This window comes from Lycium barbarum, chromosome 12 (assembly GCF_019175385.1).
Source record: "Lycium barbarum isolate Lr01 chromosome 12, ASM1917538v2, whole genome shotgun sequence".
Classification (NCBI taxonomy): domain Eukaryota; kingdom Viridiplantae; phylum Streptophyta; class Magnoliopsida; order Solanales; family Solanaceae; genus Lycium; species Lycium barbarum.
Genome location: NC_083348.1, coordinates 26,456,346 through 26,468,995, shown reverse-complemented (window position 1 = coordinate 26,468,995; position 12,650 = coordinate 26,456,346).

The window sequence follows — 12,650 nt, the reverse complement described above, 5'->3', positions numbered from 1 at the left end:
TCTCCTTTCACAAAATGCACATTAGCCAGATGGGAAAATGCAGCTCTGGTTCCATGATCACAAGTTTACTAGGATCTATAGGTACCAACTTAAGATGATGTCGGGATATATACCTGCCCACCGCTTGTTGCCCCTGCAAGCTAAGCATTCAAACTCTGTTGTGATGTGCGTCAAAACGGCATGGAATAGCAGCCATGCGTTCACTTCGTTAGGTAAAATGAATTTTCTTGTCAGCTGCTGAGATTACATCAACTCCTCTTTGCATTGCCATTGTAGATGTAGGAATCATCCCAACCCATATTCCTCTGCTTCCCCAAGTGAACATATGTAGGGAATAATGTTGTTAGTCTGTGATGACTAAGTATGCATAAGTGAGAAGTCAAATGTAAATAATAGCCATATTAACATCTGATAATATGCGCACAACTACGTATCTAACCAGCACAAAATGGAACAAGTTATAAGTAAGCATCTTCTCAAGGTATTATCTCAAAAAGGAGGAATAAGCTTGGAGTGAATTCTGTCCCCTAAACTTGATGCTCAAAGGAAAAGAACTTATATAGCTTATCACAAATGATCTTAACTTCAGATCAATAAAAAAGAGAAAGTAGAATAACTATGAACAATAGCTTCTGTACTCTAAAAATAAAAAGAACATCACTACATTAAAGGCTTAGCAGAGATGGTAATGAAATTTATAACATAAACTAAAATGTTATAATTTGGTATTAAGGGGCAAGCCTTACCTGAATGAGAAGATCCATTAGTTTCTGTGATTGTAATGGGAGATCATAGATGTATCTTCATAATTAGCGCCACTCAACAAATCAACTTTATTATCAATAGTGCACTAACCGAAATAAAAAGAAAAGAATTAGCCATGACAACATCTGCTGCAGAGCTGATAATAAAAGTAATCAAGTAACGCGGTTAAAAATTTAAGATACATAGAATACTAAGCTCTTAATTTTCTCAACTATCCAGAATATAATCTATAAGAATGGCATAACGTAAATACCGAGTGTACTGCTTTTTTGTGGAAGACGGTTTGCAAAGATTTTGGTTTATGTGCACTAACTTTTCTCAAATCCCAAATGCATGCACTACCACCTGTGGAACTTGTTGCCATAAAATTACAGTTGTCTGATGTAAAATATGTTGTATTAATGCTACTGAGCAGATGGCCAGTAGTTTTTTATTGTTAAACCAAACTAATCCAAACCATTACATCATGTAAAATATAAGAACTTTCATGAATTAAAAATAGTACTGCTACTCTAGATCTGTTTAACATAAACTCTATAGTATCCCTGCACATTGTATCTTCATAATCATTGCTGCACTTTTGAGTATCAGGTGAGATATTAGCGTGCTTAGTATGCTTTGTATCGTCAATATCTGAATCATGATTAAGCCTATATCATTCACTCCCCTGTTTCTGCATTTGCTCTCCCATCCTCATCACTTAACAGTTTTGAATTTTGATCCTGAGAACTGGACATTGTATTTTGTTATTGTTAGATAGTTTGTAATATATATGAAATGAGATTGTCCTATAACATAAGGGGAAAAGAGTTCGAAGACTTTATATATTAAAAGTCTAAGTATTTTGAGAACTTTTTTTTTTTAAATTGAACTTAATGCACATGTCTATTCATGAAATAAAAAGACTATTCAGAATAGTCACCTTTCTAACTCTATAAATAATGTCTTCTTTCATGAAGTGTCTAAGAAAAATCTACATGTATTAACATAGGCTTTGTTGTAATCTGGACAACATCTCTTTAAGGAAAGTCGATTCTTCCACGCCTCAAAGCCATTTCTTTTTTTATTATGTTATCCTATTTTTTTAACAATCTTAAAGAGATATTTGTAGCGCGACGCTTTACTGCAAAGGAGAATTCTAAAGACTCAACGCTTGTTCCAAGAAAAAAATGCAATTACAGTTTGCTTGACGGAAGCCGATCATGGCAGTAGAGTGGTTTTCCATCTTCCTTGTAGTTGGGTGGAATTACGGGATTTATCGTCTACAATTGAGTGAAACGGCATAATTCTTTGTAAGATCAAGAGTTGATAAGCCGTTGTTTTCTCACTGTATCATGTGGCTGACAAATGTTTAATAATTGTCTAAGGCAGAGGCATTTATTCAAGAGACGACACAGGCTCTAGTTGATTTTTGGAGACAATTACCATTCCCTGTCCCATTCTTAACATTGTTATCAACACAAATTAACGGTGGACTTTATATATCTTCTTCTAATGACTTTATATATCAATTGGTAACAAAGGAAGAAGATCATGAAAGGTTCCGCATCAGGGGAAAGATCTGAACCATCCACTACGATGAATTTGTCGATCTTTCGCAGACAAGCATTAAACACAGTAAACTGTATTATTGCATAAACCACATTACAGAGTACCAACATAAATTTGTAAAAGTACTAAAAAGTTTAAACACATGTTTTAAACTGTATCAGGAAGCAAAGGTATCAACTTTTTTGCTTTTAGCACATATGTTCTAATCACTGGATATGGAAAGAGATGGCCATCGAAGTAAGAAAATTCCAAGACTTGTTGCAGTTTATTGTAGGAAATATTTTCCGTGTTTCCTTTCATTCCTTGAATTGGTTAATATATAAAATATTCTAACCTAAAATAGGAGATTACAAAATATACAAAATATTCTAACCTAAAATAACAGACTACAAAATATTCTAACTAATATTTACATAATTTATCATACCCCCGCAGTCAAAACGAGAGGTTTGCGAACGCTGAGACTGTCCCGAAAATCTTCAAATAAGACTTGTGGAAGTGCCTTGGTGAAAATATCGACAATCTGATAACGGGATGGAACATGAAGGACACAAACCTGTCCTCGCGCAACCTTCTCACGAACAAAGTGAATGTCCATTTCAATGTGCTTGGTGCGTTGATGTTGCACTAGATTTCCTGAAAGATAAATGGCACTCACATTGTCACAATACACCATAGTAGCCTTATGAATAGGATAATGTAATTCCAACAGAAGATTGCGAAGCCAGCATGACTCGGAGACAACATTAGCAACCCCCTATACTCCGCCTCAGCACTCGAACGAGAGAGGGTAGGTTGGCGTTTCGAAGAACATGATATCAAGTTATCTCCATGGAAGACACAATAACCAGACGTTGACCGACGTGTGTCAGGGCAGCCCTCCCAATCCGCATCAGTGTAGGAAAGGAGGTCAGTAACTGAGGATGGATAAAGATGCAAACCATAATCAAGTGTACCCTGAATGTAACGGATGATACGCTTAAGAGCATGTATATGAACCTCTCGCGGTGCATGCATGTGTAAGCATACCTGTTGAACAGCATAAGAAATATCTGGCCTCGTGAAAGTAAGATACTGAAGTGCACCTGCGAGACTGCGATAGTGAGTCGGGTCATCATATGGAGCACCCGATGTGCTGCTCACCTTCGGTTTGGTATCAACCGGAGTAGAAGTAGCCTTACAAGAAGACATCCCAGCTCGATCAATGATTTCTTCGGCATACTTGCGTTGCGACAGAAACAGGCCATCCTTATGGCGAGTGACATGAATGCCAAGGAAATAATTCAAAGGACCCAGATCCTTCATAGCAAATTCCGAGGCAGGGAGAGCCATAATGGAGCATCGGAGAGAATCTGAGGAAGCAGTGAGAATAATATCATCAACATAAAGTAAAATGTATGCCATATCGGAGCCTTTTTTGTAGATGAACAAAGAATTTTCAGATCTGCTGTTTGAAATGTCACACCCTAACAATGGTAGGGCATGACCGGCACCCGACTCTCATCAGAGTCGAGCGAACCCTTAGACATTCGCTCTATCAAAACTTGTCATTTCAAAAACCTTTAAAAACATGAAACTTTTCCAAATAGAAATCATTATCTTTATAACAATTATGAAAACTTTCAATCAAATAAGTACTTTAAACCAATTGAAATCATCTAAAATACATACTCTTTTAAAATCCACAAATGACTCAACTGACATCACTTTGTTGACATCTCGACAAATATACCACAGGACACTGTCTACAGAAGTCTCTAAGAAGTGAACTGAACATTATGAGTCAGGACAGGGCCCTGACATACCCATAATCATGCATATCTATACATGACTCAGCACAGCTCCAGAATGAGGTGGAACTTGCCAATCCCAGCTGACGTCCAAGCATTCTAGCTATACACTTAACCTGCTAAACAATCTGGGGCTGCGGGCATAAACGCAGCGTCCCTAGGCAAAAGGACGTCAGTACGGACAATGTACTGAGTATGTAAGGTGGTAACAAATCATAATCATAATTTGATTTAGGAGAGAAGAAGTCACAATCTAACTCAATACTTACAGCCTTCGCTGGAAGAAACATAAATGTGCACACGAAGTCTCAAAATAATCTTTAAGTATATAATGCAATCCAACACACATGCCGCTTCCGACATGTTAACCGAATGGTCCCTTCGGACAGCCGCTTCCGGCTAGTATCACAATAGTCCCTTCGAACGGCCGCTTCCGGCATAATAATGATGGCCCTTTCGGGCAGCTGCTTCCGGCTTAATAATGATGGCCCCTTCGGGCAGCCGCTTCCGGCTTAATATCAACTCAAACTCAATACACAAATATCAATTTCAATTCATATCATAAGTCACTAATCAAGTTATCACAATCCAGTTATTAGCCTTAGTCTTTCATAAGAAGTTATCAAATTTGTATCTCACTAGACTTTGGAGGACATACTTTCAGGTTTAAGGGTAGAATTGTTATGAAATTCTTACTACTTATATTCTAATCAATTTCATCTTATTGCCCTACTCAAGAATAAATGATCATATCAATACAAAGGGATAATACTATGGAATGTAAACATAAATCGTAAATGAAATGAAGTAGTAAAATCTCGCACCCCCTTCGGAGTGGTTTTGAAAATCAAACTTTATGTTTTCTTTAGCATAAAACTCATTTCTTCTAAATCATTAGTAAAATCATATACACAACTCAACTTGGAACCTTATGGGTGTTCCTTTTGGAACAGAATAGGAGTACAATATCAATAAGCCATCACAAGAAACATTTAGACCTTATTCGTCTAAGAATGGAATCATATGGAGTACATATAGAATGAATAACAGCAAGAATCATGCCAAAGGAAGAAAGGTTTGCCTTACATACCTTGTCATATACGTGATTAGCTTAACTTATGCTTCCAAACACTGGCCAATATACAATCAAGGTAAAGGAAACTGTAGACAACTTGAAAGAGGTTCATATACTTCTCTAAGCTCATAATTAACTTCCATAAATTCGGGCAGCATTTTCCCTGAAATCTTTGTTTCCCTCTAATTCCAATTCAATTTAACAACGCAATCAGCAACCAACAACAACAACAACCATCTCATATAAGCCTCTTTAAACTCAAAGCATCAACTCCCAAAGATATACACCAAAACAGCCCAGTATACGCTTTGTATACGATATCTACATTCACTTTATTCTCCTAAATTCAAGAACACCAACTTATCAAAAATATCAACAACAATATCAACAATAATTATATATCAATATCCAACTAATTCTATCCATTTAATCATACCAAAACAGACCCCAACTTATTTGATATCCAAAAATGATAACCGAACTTTCAACGTCATTTTCTCTATTGTAACCCGTCAAATCTATCAATGATCATGATAAGAACATAATTAACATTTTAAAAATACCTTATATGAGCAACCACCACGAAACCAACATCCCCCAAGACAACCTTTAGCTTAAAACGACGGCAACAACTTGTACTACACTTTACTCTTCACGAGCCTCGGAATTCGGAACCTCGAACTTGATCAGAACTTGGTTTATCTCTCTAAGGGCTCTCTTCCCTCTCTCTAAAATATTCTGGACCTTTTGTATGAAAATGAGGAAGATAAGGCTGAAAATGTTCCTTAAATAGCAAAGGAAGTTGGCCTGACCCGACTTGGAGTCGGGTTGGGCCGAGCCCACTGCCCAGCTTGACCTTTCTGCCTTAAAACGTCCATACCGTTTTATCCCTATGTCTCATGAAGGCCCACGACATATGGTTGGAATGATAATTCAATTATCTACAACTTTCATATTTGGAGTTTTTCCAAATTCCCAAGTAATGATGGGCTTATGGCCTCCCGAAGTCAGATCACCCGAAAACGTAACTTAAAAACATCTTTTTGGATGGCTTCCACTTTGATTTGGCTCTAGGGTCCTTCTTGAGTTGTGTTTAAATTCACATATATTATCCATAAAACTTGTCATATGTCCTTTATAAAATCTCGACATGTGGACCCCACCTCAGCTTACGATTACGAGGGCTATATATCTTTTAACATATCATTCCAATCATATTGTACGAATTCAAAATATCATACTCATGCTATCCTCATGCTAATACAGTAGAATTTCATCCTTTATACTTGTAATATTTGCTCCTCCTTGAGCTCACACTAAGCCGTCTGCAGCCTTAATAACGCGAAATTTTCTGAGGTGTAACATGAAAAACCAAGAGAAGAGACATAATCTGCAAAACGCTTGTACCATGCCCTCGGGGCCTGCTTAAGTCCATATAAGGACTTACGGAGTAAACATACATAATCCGAATGAGTGGGATCTCTGAAACCCAGAGGTTGATGCATATACACTGTTTCCTTGAGCTCACCGTGTGTAAGAAAGCATTCTTGACATCTAGCTGATGAATAGGCCACTTCTTTGATAATGAAAGATTGAGAACGGTACGAATCGTAGCCGGCTTGACCACCGGACTGAAGGTCTCACCACAATCAATGCCAACCTGTTGAGTCTTTCCATCACCTACAAGACGGGCTTTATGCCTCTCAAAATCACCATTAGACTTTTCTTTATGAGTGAAAATCCACATAGAACGAATAACATTCACATTAGATGGACGGGGCACCAACTCCCACGTCTTATTTTTAATAAGAGCATCAAATTCATCATCCATAGCCATTTTCCAATTCAGGTCACGAAGGGCGGTCACAGGGTTACGAGGGAGAGGGGATTTTGTAACCATGGTATTCAAGTTAAACGTACGTTTTGGCTTAAAAATACCATGTTGACTCCGGGTCACCATTCGGGTCGGATTGGTAGAATAGGGCAGCTGGGGCGATGTTCGTGTGGGTGTGAGAGACGGAGCCGAAGGCTGTTGGCCCAAGGCAGAGGGGAGAGGGGTAGGTGTGGTAGGGGAGGCGGCTGCCAACAGAGGGGACGTGGCAGTACGTGCCACGGTGGGAGGGGAGACAGTCGGCTGGGTCACGGGTGCCACGGTGGGAGGGGGGGCAGTCGACTGGGTCACGGGTGCAGCGGGGGGTAGGCTTGGCCGATTAACCAGATCATTAGCCATATGATGCAACCAAAATGGAGAAATCCCATCATCCAAAAAATCACAAGTAATTGAAGTGGGAGAATGTAAATTGGAAAATGGGAAAACATTCTCATCAAAAATCGCGTGACGAGAAATAATGATTTCATTGGACGATAAATCATAACACTTATACCCCCTATGATTCGTAGGATACCCCAAAAAGAAACACGGTGTAGACCGGGCTTGCAATTTATGGATAGTCGGAGAAGGAAAGAGGGGATAGCATAAACACCCAAAAACCCGAAGATAAGAGTAAGATGGCTTTCTTTGGTATAACACTTGAAGAGGAGAAACATGACCCAATAATTTGCTTGGTAAAATATTAAGAAGATATGTTGCCATTTGTAAGGCGTGATGCCAAAACGAAGGGGGGAGAGAGGCATGAGCAAGGAGAGTCCGAGTGATATTATTGATAGATCGGATTTTTCTTTCGGCTTTCTCATTGTGTGATGACGTATGTGGACAAGAAAGACAAAAGGACATCCCATTAGACCCACAATATTTTCCAAATTGTCCATTATCATATTCCCTCCCATTATCACATTGGACATTTTTAATATGACGTTCAAATTGGGTATGAATGTGGGCTTTTAAAACCAAGAATTTCGCATAAACATCGGATTTCTTAGCTAAAGGAAAAGTCCATAAAAACTTCGAAAAATCATCCAAAAAAAGAACATAATACCGATGACCCAATGAACTTAACACGGGAGAGGTCCACAAATCACTATGAATAATATCAAATGGCATCAAAGTTTCGGAAATAGAAGAATCAAACGGAAACTTAATGTGTTTACCAAGAACGCAAGAACGACAAATACTAGAATGACTAGATTTATTACATTCAATGCTTTTATTACGCCTAAGACAATCTAAAATAGAATTTCCCGGATGACCCAAACGATCATGCCAAAAAGGAGAGGACAACGCCGCAAAGGTCGATGGAGTGGTGGTTGGGTATTTGATGGTGGTGATTAGATAAAGATCTCCCCGACTATCACACTGCATTAGTGCTATCCCCGTCTGGAAGTCCTTGACAGAAAACCCATATGGATCAAAATCAACAGACACAGAATTATCAGTAGTAAACTTCCGGGCTGAAATTCAGTTCTTAATGAGTTTAGGAGCATGTAAGACATTCCGTAAGGATAAAAGAGGGTTTGGGGGAGGCAAACTAGTATGACCACAACCACGAATTGGAATCGAATGACCATTTCCCACAACAATACCATTATGTTGATTGCTCAAATTAAAATAAGACGAGAGATTACCGTCCGAGAAAGTCATATGACAAGTGGCCCCGGTATCCATATACCAATTTTGATCGGGCGGGTTCAAGGTCATGGTGTGCATTGCGGACCCAATGTCGGTTGGAACATACGACCCATGAGGGGCCATTGCTGCCGTGTAGAGCTGCTGGGCTGGAAGAGGGCCCAATATACCCTGCTGCCGTAGTGGGACAGGCGGGGGACGAGCCCAAGAAGTTGTCGGGTACGGGCAGGGGGGAGGAGCAGCCTAGCGAGGCTGCGGGACCCACTGCCAGTGACCAAACTGGCCGCCAGTCCACTGCTGCGAAGGGGAGCCCGCTGGCTGCTACGGGCTGAACCACCGCGTCCGCCGGTGAATTTTTCGCCACCTGAGCCGCGGCCAGAGCCTCCCTTACGGCCAGTTCCAAAGTTTTGGCCGCGGGAATTTTTGGGTTTCCCTCAGCGTGAGCTTATGTTGTCCGAGGGCAGTGGCACGTCGTCGACCGTGGCTACCATAGCCGAACCAGACCCGTGAGACACCATTGCCGCAAGTTCACATTCTTCCAAAACAAGGGAAGACCGAGCATTTGTGAATGGGCGGAGCGGCTTTGCATGGCGAATTTGTGTCCCAACCCCTTTGTACGCTTCAGTGAGACCCGAAACCAGTTGAAGGACAAGACGGTTATTCGTCACGGGAGCCCCGACATTTTTCACTTGATCCGCAAGGCTCTTTAGTCGTTGACAATAGGCGGAGGCATTGGGAAAATCCTCCATACGAGTCGTCATGAATTCTTGTTCGAGAGTCACCGCACGAGAGGTTTGATGATCTTGGAATATATCACGCAAGCGAACCCAAGCGTCCATGGTATAAGCGTCTGGTTCGATGATGGTGTTTAACAGATCATTCAAAATTATCGAATATATCCATTGAAGCACAGTGGCGTCAATGGTCGTCCATAATTAGACTTCCTCATCAGTTTTGGGAGCCGGCTTCTCCTTACCTTTGGGTGGAGGAATGATATGATGAAGGACCTTGTGAGAACGAGCATGAATTTTGAAAAGCTCGGCCCATATTCCGTATTGTGAGTTCTCCATCTCAAGAGTAACAGAGATGTGATTCTTGATATTGGAGACCGCGAGGGCTGGGTGGAACGAGGGCTTAGCCGGAGTGGTAGTTGCATCGGCCATGGCGGAAAAAAATAAAAAGGGCGACGGAAAAAGGAAGAAGAAAGAGGGACTAGGGCGTAGCGGAAGGAGGAAGAAGAAAGAAACCCTAATCTGATACCATGTTATTGGGCAAAACGGCCCAAAGATACTCTTAACATGATGTGATATTGTCCGCTTTGGGCCAAGCCCGCACAGTTTTCCCCAAAAGGCCTCACATCATTAAGAGTATTCAACTCCTTATAAGTAGGAGTTTTTTCTTTTCAGCGCTCATTATCATACTACAGGTCAGAGATTCAACATGTATGTATACCACCCACACTGTCAGAGTATTTACGGTCACCGAATCCTAAAGGCTGTGAATGCATCTTCAAAGCTACGGGTAAAGGTCGTAAACCGGCCCATAGACGGCCAAAGGCACTAAGCCGGGCCCCATGCCACACTCCGCCATCTTCATACTCGTCCCGCCAAACCATTGGCTCTGATACCAGTTGTAGGAAATATTTTCCGTGTTTCCTTTCATTCCTTGAATTGCTTAATATACAAAATATTGTGACCTAAAATAGGAGATTACAAAATATACAAAATATTCTAACCTAAAATAGCAGACTATAAAATATTCTAACTAATATTTACATAATCTATCTTTTATCACTCTTGAAACAAAAAATTAACCATACCTTTGACACAGAAAAAAGGGTCCACAACTGTCCCTGAAACTGGCCCCCAATGAGGATGGTACAAATAAATCCCATCTCCATCCATATGTGGAGCATCAACACTCCAGAAACCTTTATTTTCCAAATTTGTTACCTATAGCAACCATTCGAGCATTGCTGGTGGGGAAAAACCGCACATTTTATATTCTTCCTAGCGCAACCCATGCTATGTTGTCTGGTTCCAACCACAGTGATTCCAAATGCACTCTACCAGAATCTATTCTTTTCTCTATCAAGTCGCCCTCATGGTCAATGTTATGAGTGTTACACCTTGGAAAATTTTGCATTACCAAGACTGTCGACGGCTTAGTATGAGCTCAAGGGAGAGCAACATTATACAAGTATTAGGGATGAAGATTATATTATCTGAGTATAAGAATACATATATGACATTTGGAGATCGTATGGAGTAAATCAGTCAACAAGTTACTTGATGATAGACCTCGTAATCATAAGTTAAGGTGGGGCCCACATGTCGGGATTTTATAAAGGACATATGAAGAGATATATGAGTAGTACATGTGAAGTTGAGAAAGTCCTAAGAAGAACCCTTAAGGCAAATATGGGCATAAGCCCTCCAAAACGGTGATTTAAAGATACGTTTTCGGATGACCTGACTTGGAAGGGCCAAAACGCTATTATACGTTTGGAATTTGGAAAAACACAAAGAATGAAAGTTGTAGATAATTGAAAGAGATTTCCAACCGTAGGTCGTGGACCCTCACACCTTATCGGGATCAAAAGTTATGGCCATTTTAAGATCAGGACTCTAAACTACCAAAATGGCTCCGCGGGCCCCACATGAGTAAGTCAGTGGAACCGACCTAGGGGGGGGGGGGTATAAATACCCCCATCAACCCCTTTTTTTCAGCATAATAACATTCCAAAAGTTCCTAGAAGTCTCTCAAAACATCTCCCAAACATTATGATCCGGTAAATCAAGAATTTAACAAGATTACGCCAAACTAGTCCGTGAAAGGCGATTGTTCTTGCTTCAACTTACGCTTGGTGTTGGAAAAAGGTTGATGTGGCTGAGTTTTTTTCAAATATAAGGTATGTTATTCATCCCATCTCTTGTTTTGTGTTTATTTGAGGGTCTAGCAAGCTTTAAAAATGAAAAATAGTTATGGAGGAAGGGTCATAAAGTGTTGTGTTGTAGTTGTTGTGTTTATGGGCTGTTTTGAACATGTTGTGGCCGTGTGGGTGGACTGATTTATGCGTATAAAAACGGTATCTAACATTATTGGTGTGTTGATGAGATTATACTCCTTGATTGGGATGGAAGAAGTGTATATTGTTGTTGTATGTTGAAAAACATCGTGTGGGATGTTTATGGATATATTGGTATGAATAATAGTGCTGTTGATGTTGGTATTATTGTTGTTGTTGATTGGGTGCTGAATTGTAATTTTGGGCTAGGCATATAAACAGGGGAGATGCTGCCCGATTTTCGGCAGAAATATGGAATAGTTTGATTTGAAACTTGGAACAAGTGTGCGATAAAGAGCCTAATGTTAGTGTGAATCCTTTTAAATGTAGATTTACGAGCTCGGACGAATAAGCGTATCTAATAGGAGATTGAACAGGTATGTTAAGGCTCGTCCCTTTCTTTCAAAGGCATGGTTCCTATGATTATAATTCCATAAATATTTTCATAGCTTTCTTACATCCAAAAGTTAGATGTTTATGATTTCAAGGCATGATTTCTTTTACCGATGAACCGTAAATGTTTTCCAAAGTGTCCGTATTTTTCCAAAACAGAGTATTATGATTTTGCAAACTCTTATGACAACAATGACGGACATGTTTTTATCATGATGACAATGACGCCAAGGATGAGAATATTTTTCTATGATGACTATGATGAGAAGGATTTCATGTTCAAAGGTTCCAAGTTATGATTTCAATGACAATATAAGATTACTGAGCTATCTTTTGACTCCCTTAATCTTATTCATCGTTGTTAGTCTCGCCTTATAATAATTGTTCCTTCAAGGTGAGACAAAGCGACCATGATTATTCCATAAAATAATCGGAGGTTACCGAGCTTACGTCAGTCCGATAGAGACATAACTTTCCTTGGGCTCT